This window comes from Excalfactoria chinensis, chromosome 26 (assembly GCF_039878825.1).
Source record: "Excalfactoria chinensis isolate bCotChi1 chromosome 26, bCotChi1.hap2, whole genome shotgun sequence".
In the NCBI taxonomy this organism is placed as follows: Eukaryota; Metazoa; Chordata; class Aves; order Galliformes; family Phasianidae; genus Excalfactoria; species Excalfactoria chinensis.
This window is the reverse complement of record NC_092850.1, coordinates 207,790-222,367: the sequence shown is the minus strand read 5'-3', so window position 1 is coordinate 222,367 and position 14,578 is coordinate 207,790. Positions and strand designations below refer to the sequence as shown.

The following is a 14,578-nucleotide window of genomic DNA, read 5'->3' as shown; positions in this document are numbered from 1 at the left end:
AGAGGGGGCGGAGCCTGATCGTTGACTGACTGCTGCAACAGCCAATGAGCCCTCGAGCTGAGGAGGAAGGGCGGGCTGCGGTGGCAGAAGGGCCTGTTGCTCTTATGGTTGGCGTGTCTGCCTCACGTCTGGTGTGGAAGCGAGGTGCAGTGATGAGGAAGGCAGAGCTGGGGCCTGTAGCGTTCCGAAGCAGGTGATTAAGAAGGCTCTGGTGTTATAGAATTACCTGCTCCCGCTGTAATATCCATCATATCTGTACTGCCCTGCGTGGCTGTGGTACTTGGGGGGCTGAATTGATACCAGGGGAGCAGGGTGGCCTGTGGAGGGTCTGTGTGTTGTGTTGGTATGTGTTGTATGTGTTGTATGTGTTGTATGTGTTGTATGTGTTGTATGTGTTGTATGTGTTGTATGTGTTGTATGGGTTGTATGGGTTGTATGGGTTGTATGGGTTGTATGGGTTGTATGGGTTGTATGGGTTGTATGGGTTGTATGTGTATACTCTGGGTATGAGCAGTGCGTGTTCAGGCCCTAAATAAAGTGCTCGTTTGGGCTTTGGAAGCCCTCAGTGTGCCTCAATTAGCATCAAACTCATGTTTCCTAGGGTAACTCCCAGGTGTTGTGAGAAGTGCTGATAGGAGAAGCTGATGCTTGTTCTGTTTTCTCCATTGAAGCCTTCAGCCATATAACATGCACGTGAACGTTGGCTTTTTAAGTGACTTTAATTCTGTTCTTGCTTTTGGTGTAGGGTAAAGTTCTGGATGGAAACAACGTCTGCCAAATGTATAGCTTTTAAGCTGAGAAGATTTAAATGAAGATTGGAAAGGATTTCAATGCACTGAGTACAGGAGGGGGAAATGGAGATGGAGAGAGAATACAGGAGTCACTGCATCTACTTACATATGGTTTGTGTGCACGTTGAGCTTTAAGCTATGAAGGAACAGACTTAGCAGTCGGTAATCACAGATGTATCTTAATTCATTACAGTAGGTTAATTAAGCAAAAAAAACAAACAAACAAGAAAAAAGAGATTTGGTTGTGAATTTACAACTGTCACATCAGCTACAATTGAATGTGATGACATCGAGGTAAGTGTACACCCGTATGTAATTTCATACAATACATTGGGTCTTTTGATTCCTGAAGTTGAATCACAGCTACGTTAAACCCGCTTGTAGTCTGACTGCAAAGCATCCACGGGTGAATTGAATTGATACTTTCTCAAAACCAGAAATTATCTGTTTTGTAATTCAGAGTGAAGCTTAACTGAAGAAACAGGAAGTCTTACTTGAAAAGTGGGATCTACTTTGAAGATTGTGTTTATAAAACCATGTTTTGTATGGACTTTTTTTTAATGAATAAACAGACCATTCTTGCAACATTTATCCAGTTTACAGAATCAGCAGAAGGTTTGGAAATCAATCAAAGCTTTGATGTGCTACTGTATTTTTTTCCTTCCCCTGACATAATAGGGATGCTTTTAAAGAGAAATACTTTGGAAAACTCCTTGAAGACTATAGACCCTGTTTCATCCTGTGCTATCAGAAGGTTAATTTGGCTTCTGCTGTGCATGCAGCAGCCCCGTTGCTGTGCTCGTGGGCAGGATCGTGCTGCTGTCTGAGGTGCTGAAGCCATAGAGCCGACAGGGGGTCCTGGAGATCCCCACATACCCCACATTGCACCTGGTGCCCCCATTACACAAGTCAAAACTACACCCCCAGCGAGTAGAGTGGGAAGACTGCAGTTCACATGGGTGTGTTTGACGAGGGGTTGAAGTGGCAATCGGTTGTGGCCATTGGGCTGTTGATTAACATGTTTAAAAAAGGAAGACTCTAATTAGTCTTTACAGCAATACAGAGGCTTGTAAGAAAAATGCATTTGAATTTCATGACATTAATGCTTAATGGTAGGCCACTGCATTCTGGAAATACTTTGAACAGCTTTGGTGTTTTTGAAGATAAGCACGTTTGCAGTCTACACTGCAGTGTTTCCTGGATGATATTTTATTTGTGTAAGCATTATTTTGTGAAAGTTTTACCTTTAAATCTGGGCTAATGCAAAGAGGTGGCACTTGGACTCGTTGGTCTTTATTGTTGTGCATCCAAGATGAAATTCAAAAGGGTAATACTCTAAAAACAGGAGCACATCATCTGAGAATGATGGTGCTTCACCGTTTTTATGTATTATTAGTATCTAGAATTCACAGGACATGCTTAGCCATAACAAGCTGCCCAAGAGAACTAATGTGAGTGAATTCAACTCGTAGAAAGATTCTTTCTGCTTGCTTGCTTGGAAGTTTACAGTGATTATCTTGAAGAGGTGATAATAATAGAGGTTCCTGGTGACTGTAAGTGTAAAACAGAAGCATACAGCAATTTAGCTGTTGGTAGAAATAATGCATTCGTGACTCAAAATAGTTGGCTGTGCCAGAAGATTCTCCTTGAAATTAATTTCCGTTCCAACACATGTGCTATCACTGGGATTTGATAACATCCTCCATTCAGGACTGCGCAAGAGAAGGCTGAAATCAAGCTGTGATGAAAAGGAACAAACTGATTGGTCTCTGCAAACTCCGAGCCATGGAGATAGTGTTAGAAAGCGTCCTGATGACGTGAAGGGTTGAAAGCCAATCAGATGGAGTGTGAGGAATCTGCCAAACTGCTATTTCAGATGACAGAGCCGGCTAAAGAAGCCATGTATTTTTATCCTGGGAGACGACAATTCACATTAGGGGAAAATAAACATGAAGTTGAAATCAGATTTTGTTGGCACGGTGCTTAAGGGATGCTTGCACATTACATATCTGATGATATTGTCTCTGTAATAAGTACCTCAGTTATGCAATATGTTAGCATATTATAAAATGAGAAATGCAATCCTTTAATTTATTATGCGTATTTAATCACTTTGTCCTTGTGTCTGCTCTGTTATTTCCACGTATCTGCATTTTAACATCTATTTCTTCATTTTTGTTTAATGTTCAGGTAGCTCGTTTTAAAGGTTCTTAATTTTCTGTCTGCTTTTGCCTGTTGCTTTCCTCTTTTTTTTAGATATTCAGATGAAAATCCCATGCAATAACCAATTGCTCAGGTGATCTATCTTTTGTTTTTTAACAGTGCACCAGAAATGCAGCAACAAAGCCCAGATCTTTGAAGGCTATGAATTCGTTGTTCCATTGCAGATATTACAGTTCTGCTCAACTACCACAAGAGGGACGTAGAAGGAAAGCTAAGATAGCCCGGGAGAAAAAAAAGAGCAAATCGAAAGAACAGTTTCATGCAGGTTCTTAGCAACATACGTTTTGCTTTTGTTTAGAAGGATCTTCTGGGATCGTAACATTTCTATAGTTTCCTCCACCCCTAATAAACTTTAAAAGCTCTATAGACCGTAGAAAATGTGTTAATAAACATTAATAGCTAAAATGGATCTTTTCCCAGAGCTCCATAACCTTTCCTTGGCGTTTTCCTGCTGGAATGTCTTTAGCAGAGTTGGGACAGGGTGTGGTTGGGCTGGCTGTGTTTTTGTTCCATCTCTAGCTATTGGACCAACAAAAACTGCAGCGTTTAGTAGGCATATGGGCAAGAAGGTTATGGAGCTATTTTTTGTTTATTTCTATTTAATTTTCACAAATTAATGGGTGATGATGCACATGTCCTGAGATCAGAGCTCATATAGATGCCTTTGTGAAACAAGAGGACCATAAAAACCTTCTAAGTAAATACTGAAGGATTTATTGGACTGTTGTGGCATTAAAAAGCCCAGTCCTAGCACGCAGTAGATTGAAAGTAATGCTCATGTATATTTTAGGATCTGCATCCTATTAATGCCTGATGTCAGTAAAGCTTCAGCCATTGTGAGGCAGAGGAATAATTAGTTGGGCATGTGGCTTCATCTGAGCAGTAATACTGATAGAAAGGACTGTTCTGAATAAGATTTTTTTATTAATTATGATCATTATAATTTTATGAACTTTAGTCCTTAATGCTTAAATTTGTATAACAAGTATTTTAACATCACATTAGAAGATCCCTATCGAGTGATACTTGATTGAGCAGCCTTTTTTAAAAAGCCCTTTAATCCCCAAAAATGCTTCCACAAGCTGAAAGCACATCAGAGAGGTATTATTGTGTGAGTGTAAAAATTTCCCTAAGGTGCCAGGAATCTGAGTGCACCAGTAAATGCAACCCAGCTTTGATTTCAAGAGTACAAATAATGTGGTATTGAAAACCCACAGAAAAGGGGCTATCACTCGTTGCCAGTGGAATCTGAATACTTTTATCCTTCAGCAAAGTGTGTGATGTTTCTGTTTCGACTGATTTGTTTGCAGGTTCAGTTGCACTGTGGCTATAAGAAAAGTATTCCTGAAGCAAACTGGATGATGAGCACTTTAAAGCAATGGAGGAAGAGGAGGAGAAGATCTTGACGTTTCTTCGGTGATCTCGGATGAAGAAGATACTTAGATATTAAGGTGACGAGGGGCATATAAAGATAATAGCAATATATGAAACTAGCTATAAACTCTGGGCAGCAAACCAGTTTTTCTTCCCTATCCTAAGTGGATAGTAAAAAGCTAATAAACCATGAAAATGTAATTTGATGTTTAAAAATCCTTTAGCTCAGTAGAAAATTGGAAATCCTTCCCCCCAAAATGTATTAAAATGCCATTTACCTCTTGTTCCTTGTAAATAGCTGAAGTGTGTGGTCATCCTAAACAATGCCACGTTAGCACCGAATCTGACTTCATTCAATGTATGTAGGGGAAATGTCTTTTTAAAAACAGAGCTTCTGGGTTTTTTTTTACTGCAGTTTTTGCTTGCAAAAAGTATTAGGTGAAATGAGGCACTTCTCTTTAACTGGCCACAGATGTCAGATTGCTCACGAAAAAGCATGGTTTTTAAAATCCAAGGAAAATACTTGGAAATAGTAGATATATTCCTGAAGATATTTGAGGGTTGCTTATTAAGTTTGCCTTTTGTAGGAGTTCTGGAAGAAGCAGACTCATTACAAATGCTCTGTTTCTAAAGGGGCATCATCTTTTCTTGAAGTGGGATTTCTTCGAAACCAACATTGTTGTAGCTCAGCTTGTAAATGAGTGTTGACTCTCTCGTTTAACTACAAAGAGTGCACATGTTTCTTTGTTTTAATTTCTGGCGCTTATCCTGGGCAGATGGAGGAGCAGTGAGGTTATTTTGGTGTAATGTAAAATCCACTTCTCAACAAGTTTTGATGTGTTTGAATTGTGTGGACTGGTGTCTCCCAGTGTCTTAGCAAAGAAAATAGAAGAGTGGTGCTTTTTCAGGTTATCCCCAGTGTCTTAAGTGTATAAATACCTTGAGTTGTAGCAGTGTGATTTCTTATGTGATAACAGCTTGCTTTCCTCTCAAAGCATTACTGCTTTACAGACTTTTCTTTTATTCTTTTTAAACTTTTGGGGAAGGTAACTTGCAAGGAGTTAAATGTGAGGGTGTTTTTTCTAAAGAGTATATTAAGAGTTTGAGGGTTTTTTTGTGTCCTAAGCTGTTTTTTTCCTTCTCTAGTTCTTTAAATGAATAACTTACATGCATTCTCTATATTTAAAGTAAATCCCTCCAAGCTAAACCTTCTTCCTGCTGTGGGAAAAGTCTGTTAATTTGGTGTTTGTCTTAAAAATGAAATAACGTAAGTAATCCAATAATTAGGTGTGTTGCCCTCTGGGCTTTGTTGTGGGGGAGAGTGTGTCTAAACTTCTCTGAAGGTTATACGTGCAAGAACACGTGTTTAGCCACATAATGTGGCTGCATGATTTAATGTGAGTGGTTCAGATTCCTGTTGGCCTAAACACCTGCATCCGAAATGGTCCTTGTCATGAAATAACAGCCATTTAGTTTTCTGCTCTCCAGCTCCTAAGGATTAACACATTTTCATGGACACCTCAGTTCTTTTTGATGTGAAATGCAGACTTTGACAACAGGGCCTTATCTTTCCATTGCCAACATTAAAGCTTCAGGAAGCAGCAAGTATAAAACGTTCATGCAGTTGTAGCAGCTAGAGGTAGGACAAGTAGTACAAACAGCTGCTTCTTTCTTGCTTGCCTGAAAAAGTAAAATAATCTAGAATTAAGGGAGACCAAATATGTTAGGTGTCGCAGTAGTTTTCCCCTGATTGAAGCCCTTCCATGAGAAACCTTATTTCTGATGTTTTGGGGTGAGTGCAGGGCAAAAAGAGGTTGGGTGCTGAACCAGACTGGTTTCAGGATGGAGAAGCTTACTTGAAACGGAAAGAATGTTTTCCTTGCAGCATCTTGTGGATTTGAAGAGGAACCGAGCCAGTACTGAACGCAGGTCATGAATGGTTACAGTGTAGCTGTGTAATGCCTTCCCAGAACTCATGAGTTCCTTGGAAATGTACCCAGGCCACTGGTGGCGTTCTGTCAAACAGTATATGAAAAGATCAAGAGGCCGGTGGGTCCCAGGTTTTAACGGTACTCCTGGGAGTGAATGATTCCATTTATTATACTATCTGCTTCCTAAACGCATTGGGCTTAAGTGGATTTGCTTCTATTTGCTTGAAAAAGAGTTTCCAAGTATCAGATTGATGATATGGAGTGTTTCCTATAGCTCCTTTGCGTGCCCATGCTGGTTTTGCCTTTTTCAATGCAGTTTCATGGCCTGCTGCTCCTCAGCTGCTATGCCAGGGCAGAGGAAAAGCCATTTTCCCACCCCAGGCTGTTGTTGGTTGCTGGGACTTCCTCATGCTGACTGATTTAAGACCCGCTGGCATGCCTTGGGAGCATCCACACCCTGATGGCAGCACCTCGGGACCTTCTGTGGACCTAATCCAACCTGCCCTCTCTCTGCTAGGCTTCCAACAATGCTTCCAAATGGCTAACCTTTGCTTTTGGCTTTGCCCTGCCTCCTGCGTGAAGGGCAGCCAGTGTGACAATGAATGAATGGAAAGGTTCTGGAAGTGCTATGAAAAAAAGATGGAAGGAAAATGAGTCCTTTCTCCCTTCTCCCTCCGGTATCATGCAGACTGGCAGTTATCAAGTGGTGCCATCTGAGATTCATGATGAAGAGGTTAACATGGAAGTGGAATTTGCTTGGATTCCTGGGCCCTGAGCAAGGTTCATGGCAACCCTTTGAACCCATCACGGAGTCTGGAAACTGTGAAGTGGGTCTGTTTTTACTAAAAATGAATTGCCAGACTTAATTTATGGTCAAACAGGAGTTTTCAAGTTGTTTTTCAGTTTCCATGAGTCCTATGTCATATGGAAGAAACCCAGAGCACAGAAACACTGTATGCAGTTGTTAGCAAATGTTATTAAGAAAAATGAAATCCTATGCCTTTATTTCAGCTATAGTATGAAGACTGAGCATAGGTGCTCTGGGATGCTTGCTGGCAAGTAAATGGCATTCCAATCTCAGACAAGATACTAACATATTAGGCCACTTTCTTGGCTGCAGGTTATTATATGACTTTACTGGAAGAAATTATTGCAAAAAGGATCTGAAAGTCTGCAAAGCAGTAATTCTAAGTAGCGCTTTGGTAATGATGTCATTTAAACAAGAAGTGATATTAAACATTGGGCAATGACCTTCTTTGGATCAAGAGCAACACAAGGCCACTAGCCAAAATGCAGAATTTCTGCAGCAGGAGAAGTTGCACAGTATAATAAAAGTCTTGTGCAAAGTCCAAAGCATGTAAGGTCAAGGTCAAATACAAAAAGACCGTATTAAAATGACACTGAGGAGTGGCAGAATAAATAAGGCTGTATTTTCTATGACCGTGAAGGTTTACAAGGAGATGGAGTGGAGGAAGCATTGTAATTCTAGTCATCTATTGTGTATATTTAAGATCAGTGTTAGTGTTCAATTAAGAAACCAAACCATGGGTTGGCTGGAGCACTGGGAGAGTGTGAATGATTGCTGTGATATCACACGGATCTTAAACTATTTGTTCTTTTGGAACTTAAATCCAATTCTAACCTGCATTCACCTCTCTACAAAGAAAGCAGAAAGGCTGACATGAAACAAGGGACATTATTCTTAATGGATATGAGGAAATATCAGAAATGCCATCTACCAACTGTGTTACTGTGTTTTTTTCTTAATAGAATGACCCATTATGGAACTACACATGGTCTGTATTGAAGGATCAAACTAAGGTATGGAGATTAACTCTTTGCTGTTATGTTTGTGTAGCCTTAACTCAGTTCATCTTTGAATAGCTGGAGGCCAGGTCAGCTTCTTAGGAGGCTCCACACACCTCACCCCTCTTTTCCCTCCTTGTATCACTCGGTCTGTGTTCCACTAGAGGCCACCTCAAAGCCCATCTGAAAAGAGCAGAAAGGGAGGGGGCACCTGCAGGAATAAATGGCAAAAGCTCCTGGTTTGTAGCAAGATTTAGAAGTGCAACTTGGATCTTCTCAGAACAGTTTCTCTTCCTGCTGTGTTAGGAGTAACTCCCAGATGTGACTTGAAGCCAGCAAATGATCTCAGGCAGTGAGATCAGATTTTGCTGAGTATACAGGGTAAGACGTGTTCATTGCTCTCCTTCCAGAAGATCTCCTATCCAAACCATGCATTGACATTTGATTTTCTTGAGAACATTGGCCTTCACAGTAGCCTCTACAGCATTTGTGTATAGAAACCCACAGTTACAATATTGTCTCTTGCCTTGCCAGTTGAAAATTGCTTTTGTGATGGCTATTTATTCACCTGAGGCGTGGGGTTCCTGGAATTGTGTGTGCTTTCCTGGAAGAAGTGTTGAACAGTGTAATGGCTTGTGCAGAAAGCATTCAAAGACTGAAGCAATGTCAAGGAGAGACAAGGCAGCTGGACTTCAGGGAGAGCTCTCAGATTCCACTCTCATGATAGGTATTTCTCTGGCCATCATTGTCTCAGGAACTCAATGTCGCTTACACCCAAAGTGTTTTGGCTTGAATAAAGGTTAATGGAAGAAACCGAGTGCTGTGCTGGCCGAAAGCAATTGGCCTTTATTGAGGGAAGCATTGCAAAAATACAGAGGATCGAACTTCTAGTTTCCATGTGGAATTAGAATTAGCAAAATCTTGTGACTATTGCAATTACATGCCATCTTTGGATGAAGAAAGTAGTTTAAGTGTAGCAATGACTTAACTCTGAATCTTTACCCAGATCTTGATACTGAAAAAATATCACAAAAAAGATTGATTTTGCCTTTATGGCTGTTTTTCAGACTTTGGGTGGGGTCAGCAAAGGGAATTGCCAGAAATCTCCAGAGCCAGTTCGTTCCTGTGAGATTTCTGGTCTGATATTTTCTTGAAAACTCTGGAGCTTTGGATTATTCTCCAGACTCCATCTTTCTGGAGAGCTTCCCACTGCTTTTTAAGCCTGTGTACATGAATGCCATTTTTCCATTTCTCTAGGGGTGAAAATAAACCGTAGTCTGAATGATGCTGAATTTTCCTCTGAGTTTAAAAATGTTGTACAAAGGAACACAAATTTCAAATAAAGCCAGTAATCTCCAATGTCTCAAAGCTTATGCAAGTAGAACGGGCTTGTGAAAAAGAGATCTGTGGTGAGGTGGGCTGACAGGGAAAGCACGTGTTTGCCAGCTGTTATCTCCACAATTGGTGATAATGATGAAACAAACAGTTCCATAAATGTTTGGCAAACTGTTCACCTCAAGGCTGATAGGCTTCTTGAGTTGATCCTCTTGACTTGCACCTGCTAAAAACTTCCTAGGTAGTCTGGACAAGGTAACACAGGCATTCCCTTCAGCACTGAGAAAGCTGCAATTTGGATCATGTTCTTAAGTCATACCTGTGTGCTTTTGGATCTGAGTGGAGAGACACTTCTGCATGAGAACAGCTGAGTATTTAACACTGTTATCTAACCAAATGCGGATGAGGGCTCAGCTGCCTGGATCTGTGCTATTATTTGTGTTTGAAAATTCATCTTCGTATTGTATGAGATCTCTCTTCTGAGGGAGACAAAGTGATCCTGCTTCTGAGGACGATACCTGTCCTCCCCCACCCCCGGAGCGTGGGCCTTGTGAACATCTTTGTCTATTCATACATATGACAGCTGTAATTATCTTTGACAGAAAGCCTGTGGAACACGTCAGGCAAACACTGGAAGTGGGGACGGTAGTGTGGAGAATGTTCTGCCTTGTGATGTGATGGGCTCTGTCTAGAAGGCACCGGGTTTGTCATTCCCTGCTTATCCTTGAGGACCTGGCATTCTTTTGTGGTCAAGATTTTAGGTGCAAGCAATGAGGGCATAAAAGGCAGTTTCCAGGAAGACGATTCATTTGTATTTGTTCAGAGTCTAACAGAAGTATTTAAGCAGTTGAAGTGAGGTATAAACAAAAAAGATTGAGAGGCAATGTTCTGCTTTACCACCATCAGGAGAGGAAAAAAAGGAAAAAAAATACTTTTGTTTTTTAAGTTAAGGCTTTGCTATAATGATAACCACATATTCTTTTCTTATATTAAAGATTCTCATTTTTCCATATGAATAAAGAAGCCACTTCAGAGTACAGCCTTGACAATCTGCAGGTTCTTCTTATCTCTCTACTCTTCATGCCCTCCATGGATCTCACATTCACCTTGATTCCTTGACAACTGAAAGCATTCTCACCTGGAGGCTTTTCACTGTAATTCATAAAAGCTATTTTTTCACGCCGCTCTTGTGTAAGAAAAGGTCAGATTTCTGCTTGCAAGTATTAAACTATTCATACTAAAACCAAACTTAAGTGTGTAGCTGCCTCCTGAGACAAGGAGTGTTACATTTCATGATCAACTTCTTTCTCCCCTTTCTCTGAACCATCCGGTAGTTTGAAGAATTGAGTTTGGAGGAAGCAATGCTCAGGCTTCTGACCTACTGCTCTCAGCATCCCTGTAGTCAGTGAAGATGAAAGGGTGATTCAATTAATCTTTGGTGACTACTCTTTCTTCCTCTGTGTACGATGTTAACTTAATTTTCACAGCTGAAAAAGTTTATATTTCTTGCAAGAGCTGATTGCAGTTTATATTTTTTCAGGGTTCCATAACAGTGGTCTTTTAATCAAAGGTGTCCTGAAAAGACCTGATTGCTTGGTACTGCTTTGCTTATTTCCAGCTGTTAAATCACACTGGATATCATCCTCCTGGTTTTTGGTGTTATTTGTGTGTATGGAGGGAGGTTTGTTCTTGTCTTTGGTGTTATTTTTTTTACAGTGTAAACAGCAGAGCTAATTGCTATGGAGAGGTTATATGAAAATAAGCAAACAAGAAATAAAAATGACCCCTGTTACAGTCAGTGAAAGTGGAAGTGTCAAGAGAGCTATCATTAATCTTAAATCAACACTTAGTAAAAAGCTACAACTTTTTACTGCCTGTATCCAGAAGGCTTGAACAGGTTTGCTTAATATAACTTCTGGCATGGAAAAGGTTTTGATGTTCCCTTGAGATGTCCGCAGAAAGGACAGCTTTGTGGTCTGCAGTGAGTAGGTCCAGCGCGTTGGAAAAGGTAACTTACCACTTCATACTTCTGAGGCAGAATAAACTGTGAAGTTCAAATTTTCTCTGTGGATCTTTGGGATGAGACCACAGAAAGCACAGCTCTGTCTCCTGTGAACGGATGCTAACCATTCCTTGGCTCTCTCTCTGAAAAGCGTGGTTTTCTCTGGAGTCCCAAGCCAAATGTTCCTCTCTTTTTTTTTCTTTTTATTCTGCTGTTCTGCACTCTGTTATATATTTGGCTGTGCTCTCCGTCCCAAAGGTGTCTATGTTCTGGTGGTATTAGGTATGAATAAGTTGTCGAGTTCTTTGGGATCTTCCTTGCTGAAAGGCACGATGGAAACTTGGTCTTTTTTTGAAGCTACATGGCAAAGGGCTAACGGTGTGTGCCAGCTTGTGGCTAGGAGGCAGTGATCTGAGGACAGCAAATTCCCATCTATGTAATACTTGTGTATATGATACAGAAATAGTGTTATTCATACACAGTATGTGCATTTATCTGTAGCTACTGAACTAATCACTTGTAGACAGCTCTAGCATCAGATCAAGGTAGAGTTCCAGGGCCCCTCATGTTAAGGATTCTGCCTGTGAAGGGGTTGATGCCAGACATTAGTTAGTTTTGGTAGGGTGATCAAAAGCAAGTCATTGCTCCCTAGGACAGGTCCCTGGGCTATTAAAAAGTGTACATGCTGTCTGCCCACCTACGTGTGTGATCTCAGAGCACTGAGCACTTCCAGTCCCCTCCGTAATGAGACAATTCCTGTTTATACTATTGCTGAAGACCCCTGGATTACACAATAGGAAGATTTGACCAGGGAGATGGATTATATACATCATTTAGGGGAAAGGAAAAACCAGCCTGCTTACAAGAGCTTTTGTTTTTAAGGCTTGCCATCCCTGAGAGTTTTTGGAAGTGACTGAATGCATACTGAGCAACGAGTGAAAGCAATCAGGAAAACTGTGTTATTGTCATTATGACTCTGGGAGGTGTCTTTTAGTAGCAAAAACCAAAAAGGGAGACTACAGCCAAAAGAGTTTTACTGCAAGAACTGCATACTCCAAGCATTAATGATACTCCCAACAATAATTTCCAGCAAGACATGATGGCTTAACCATCGCATCAGTTTGCATCTCCCTTGGTCAAAACAGCCTTCAGTCTTCTTGTTCTTCTTCTTTTTTTTCTTTTATTTTCAGTTAATTATTCCCAGTTCCCTCAATGAGTCTGAGCTCCCACTGGCTCTTGAAGCAATAGTAGCTCATTGTTGCAAATGAGCTTAATCCAGTGTTAGAAGTCTTTATTGTCTATAATAGAAAATGGCATGAATAGTAAAGGAAAAAATGTGAGATGTTTCCTGTAAGGTTTTAACAACCCTCCTGGGTGCACGATTACAACATATGCTGGGGAATAGTTTTGAGCAGGGTGGCGGTGAGGAGAAGGAGCTCTGGCAGCAATTTACACCCCCATCTGTAAGCCTCGTTACAGCGAGCTGCTTGAGAAGGGAAAGATGGGACACAGCTCTTCCCAATCTGGACGTGCTTCTGCTTTTCAGTCCTTTGCCCTTCTGATTTGTCAGAGTTTGTCTCTGGCAGGCTTAAATGAGAGGCATAACGAAGCCGAATGAGGGCCAATATGAAATCTGTGGGTTTCCAAAAGCAATTTGCTTGGCCTCCTGCCCTCAGTTTTGTAAAGAGAGTTTTTAGTTCCAGGTGTTTCGTTCTTTTCAGACAGCGCTGTGATGACACCACGTCTGACGTATTTTGGAAGGGGATTATCAGTGCGAGGACCCAGGAGTGGAGAATATCCAATGGTGCTATGATCTGTCTGCAGATGACAAAGTTTTGGACCGTATTTTCAGTGAGGAACAATGCTCGGGGTGATTTTGCATTCGAAATCTCATATTTCAGCCTTTCTTCACATAGACCTCAGACCTACCTTATAGATTTTTCACTAGTCCTGTCACTGGCCTCGTCTCCTACTGTTTCTGGTGAGTTCTCAGATGGAGCTACTAGTAACCAAGTAATGCAGCAGTCTTCCTCAGAAGAATATCGTGGCAATGAAGACTGAAGCACTTGTTGTATTGGCTATTTAAGAGCAAAAATGGTGGAAAACCTTGAGACCATTCATGCTGGTTCTGTCTCTGGTGTTGGTTGAGGACTAAGAGTTAAGGATAAAACAAAGAGTTGGAATGTGTTTTCAGCTCATCTGCTTTTTATGTGTGAGTTCTCCCTCAGATGTTGGAAGTCATCTCTGCAGCTTTTTTTCATTAACCATTTTCAGCTATTTCTGTACCCTATCTTCAAGTTGTTGGTGTTTTCTCACATTCTAAAACCCTTAGGAAATTGTTCAGGGTAGAAGTGATGTCCCCTTAAAACTCAGATTTGTATACAAAAAGGATAAAAGAAATCAAATTCCTAACAGTGTTGCAGGAATAAGCAGGAAAGTTGACCCTTCTGAGCTCTGATCTTACTTCAAGGATGGCCTCACTTTCTGTACTGTAATGTGGTGACTTCCTCTCAGGGGACTTCCCTGTCAAAGGGTGAGAATTGATTCGATGCTGTGGTTGTGGCCAGTGTTATGTCATTCTGCTTATAGCCACAGTAGATTGCGTAACTGTTTTTTTTAGTTCATATAAATGACTTCACTGATATTACTCAAATTCCATTAGTAGAGTGGAAAACAAGTAGAATTAATGATGAAGTTAACGTAGTGCACAATGGAGCCGCGTCCATTTATTATATTTTTGCAGGCTTGGTTCTCTGTCATTGCAGTTTGCCATTGATTAATTGAGAGTAACATTAAAAGTACTTATAAAAAGTCTTTGGTGACCTTCAGTATTTTGCTTCCCTTAGATAGCTGAAGTTAAGAGACATAAACCAGATTTCAGCAAGCTGTAACTCTTCAAACAAGTCACGGAGCACGACCTTGAATGGATTATTGCATCTTGCACTGAATGAAGCACATGGAGAGGAGGTGAGGCTGTTACTCTGTATTGACTGATGGAGTTTTCTTACAGTATTTTCTTTGCTGTAGATGTTGATGTCAAATAGTGAATCTGCCTTTCCTAAATCACTGGTGTTGTTATTTACATTACTTAGTTCCTACCTAAACATTGTTACCTT

The 14,578-nt window shown here is 40.7% G+C and overlaps 1 protein-coding gene across 1 annotated transcript in view; it reads left to right on the top strand.

The window, feature by feature from the left end:
- The first annotated feature begins 4,324 nt into the window (after positions 1 to 4,324).
- Positions 4,325 to 14,578, top strand: part of COMP (cartilage oligomeric matrix protein) — a 29,698-nt gene continuing 19,444 nt past the window's right edge. Inside the window, exons 1-3 of the mRNA XM_072357410.1 lie at positions 4,325 to 4,465; positions 13,184 to 13,443; positions 14,309 to 14,429. The gene's annotated coding sequence lies outside the window, so the exon portion shown is untranslated. The remainder of the gene's footprint in view (positions 4,466 to 13,183; positions 13,444 to 14,308; positions 14,430 to 14,578) is intronic.